Genomic DNA, 2960 nt, shown 5'->3' with positions numbered 1-2960 from the left:
GCAACAGGCGCATGCATATGCATGTGATGTCTACATCTGCCCGGGGTGTGTATATCTTTTTGTGAAAGAAATTGCAATGAAAGATATGACATGTTCTGCGTATGTGGATTACTCTGTGTATTCATGCATAGCCTTGGGTGTGTGTGTGTATGTGCGTGTGTGTGGGTGTGTGTGTGTGTGTGTGTGTGTGTGTGTGTGTGTGTGTGTGTGTGTGTGTGTGTGTGTGTGTGTGTGTGTGTCTGTGTGTGTGTGTGTCTGTGTGTGTGTCTGTCTGTGTGTGTGTCTGTGTAGCCGAGTCGTAACACACCGAGGGGACCCTACCACTGACAGTAACACACCTGAGACCCGAGCAACACACTGAGACCAGAAGTCAACACACACCTGAGCAAACCCGCGCAGAGTAAACCACCTGAGCCCAGCAGCTAACCACCTGAGAAGTCACACCCTAACCTAGCCACACCTGAAGCAGATAACACACCTAGACAAGAACCACGTCCCAAACACACCTGAGACCAGAGCAACCACACCTGAGACAAGTCCCAACCCCCTCGGACCAGCGCAACCCCCTGAGACAGTCCAAACACAACCTGAGACCAGAGCAACACACCTGGGAACCAGCGTAACACACCTGAGGGACCCGCGCCACACACTTGTTTTTTTGGTTCCTCTTAAAATAGGACAACCTTTCCACGCGGTCCCGCGGCTGCCTGCGGCGACACAACGGCCGCGCTACCAATTACATCTGGCGGCCGAGGGGGGCGGGTGCTGGTGTGGCTGGCGGCGGCGGCGGGCGGAGGAGGGCTGGGGCGGCGAAGGTTGATTGGCGGAGGGGAGGTGCTGGCGGCGGCGGAGGCGGCGGTGTGCTGGCGGAGGCGGCTGCGGCGGTGCTGCTGAAGGCGGAGGAGGCGGGCTGATGCCGGTCGGCGCGGGCGGGGGTGATGGAGGAGGAAGGGAGGAGGAGGGGTGCTGGCGGAGGCGGGGCGGAGTGCTTGATGACGGGGGGCCGGAGGTTGCGGGAGGCGGCGGAGGAGGCGGGGCGTGCTGGCGGAGGCGGCGGCGGTTGCTGGGCGGGGCGGCGGCGGCTGGTGATGCGGCGGAGGCGGGGTGTGCTGCCGGGCGGCGGCGGCTGTGCTGGCGGCGGAGGCGGCGGCGGTGCTGGAGGCGGCGGAGGAGGGTGAGCCGAGTCGTAACACACCGAGGGGACCGACACAGAGTCCAACACACCTGAGACCAGAGCAACCCACACTGAGACCAGGAAGAACACAACCTGGACCGCAACCCCGCGCAGCAGTACACCACACCTGAGCACACAGAGCCACACCTGAGACACGTACAACACCACTACCTGAGGAACACAGCCTGAAACGAACACACCTGACGTCAACCAGAACCCGAACACACCTGAGACCAGAGCAACCACACCTGAGACAAGTCCAACCCACCGCGGACCCAGGCAACCCCCCTGAGGACATCCAAACCACACCTGAGACCAGAGCAACACACCTGGGAACCAGCGTAACACACCTGAGGGACCCGCGCCACACACTTGTTTTTTTGGTTCCTCTTAAAATAGGACAACCTTTCCACGCGGTCCCGCGGCTGCCTGCGGCGACACAACGGCCGCGCTACCAATTACATCTGGCGGCCGAGGGGGGCGGGTGCTGGTGTGGCTGGCGGCGGCGGCGGGCGGAGGAGGGCTGGGGCGGCGAAGGTTGATTGGCGGAGGGGAGGTGCTGGCGGCGGCGGAGGCGGCGGTGTGCTGGCGGAGGCGGCTGCGGCGGTGCTGCTGAAGGCGGAGGAGGCGGGCTGATGCCGGTCGGCGCGGGCGGGGGTGATGGAGGAGGAAGGGAGGAGGAGGGGTGCTGGCGGAGGCGGGGCGGAGTGCTTGATGACGGGGGGCCGGAGGTTGCGGGAGGCGGCGGAGGAGGCGGGGCGTGCTGGCGGAGGCGGCGGCGGTTGCTGGGCGGGGCGGCGGCGGCTGGTGATGCGGCGGAGGCGGGGTGTGCTGCCGGGCGGCGGCGGCTGTGCTGGCGGCGGAGGCGGCGGCGGTGCTGGAGGCGGCGGAGGAGGGTGAGCCGAGTCGTAACACACCGAGGGGACAGAGTAACACACTGAACAGTAACACACCTGAGACCCGAGCAACCCACACTGAGACCAGAGTAACACACCCTGCGACCGTAACACCCCCTGCGACCAGAGTAAACACACCTGAGACCAGAGCAACACACCTGAGACAGTCCACCACACCTGAGCACAGGAACCTAACACACCTGCGAACAGTCCAACACACCTGAGACCAGAGCAACCACACCTGAGACAGTCCAACCACAGCCTCGGACCGCGCAACCACCCTGAGACATCCACCACACCTGAGGACCAGAGCAACACACCTGGGAACCAGCGTAACACACCTGAGGGACCCGCGCCACACACTTGTTTTTTTGGTTCCTCTTAAAATAGGACAACCTTTCCACGCGGTCCCGCGGCTGCCTGCGGCGACACAACGGCCGCGCTACCAATTACATCTGGCGGCCGAGGGGGGCGGGTGCTGGTGTGGCTGGCGGCGGCGGCGGGCGGAGGAGGGCTGGGGCGGCGAAGGTTGATTGGCGGAGGGGAGGTGCTGGCGGCGGCGGAGGCGGCGGTGTGCTGGCGGAGGCGGCTGCGGCGGTGCTGCTGAAGGCGGAGGAGGCGGGCTGATGCCGGTCGGCGCGGGCGGGGGTGATGGAGGAGGAAGGGAGGAGGAGGGGTGCTGGCGGAGGCGGGGCGGAGTGCTTGATGACGGGGGGCCGGAGGTTGCGGGAGGCGGCGGAGGAGGCGGGGCGTGCTGGCGGAGGCGGCGGCGGTTGCTGGGCGGGGCGGCGGCGGCTGGTGATGCGGCGGAGGCGGGGTGTGCTGCCGGGCGGCGGCGGCTGTGCTGGCGGCGGAGGCGGCGGCGGTGCTGGAGGCGGCGGAGGAGGGTG

General features: G+C 66.0%; 1 protein-coding gene across 1 annotated transcript in view; it reads left to right on the top strand.

Annotated features, from left to right (window-relative positions):
* LOC113747211 (glutamate receptor ionotropic, NMDA 1-like) overlaps positions 1 to 2960 on the top strand; it is a 45638-nt gene that overhangs the window by 24916 nt on the left and 17762 nt on the right. The window lies entirely within an intron of this gene.

The sequence above is a fragment of the Larimichthys crocea genome, chromosome XIII (assembly GCF_000972845.2).
Source record: "Larimichthys crocea isolate SSNF chromosome XIII, L_crocea_2.0, whole genome shotgun sequence".
NCBI lineage: Eukaryota > Metazoa > Chordata > Actinopteri > Sciaenidae > Larimichthys > Larimichthys crocea.
This window is presented reverse-complemented; position numbering and strand designations above follow the sequence as displayed.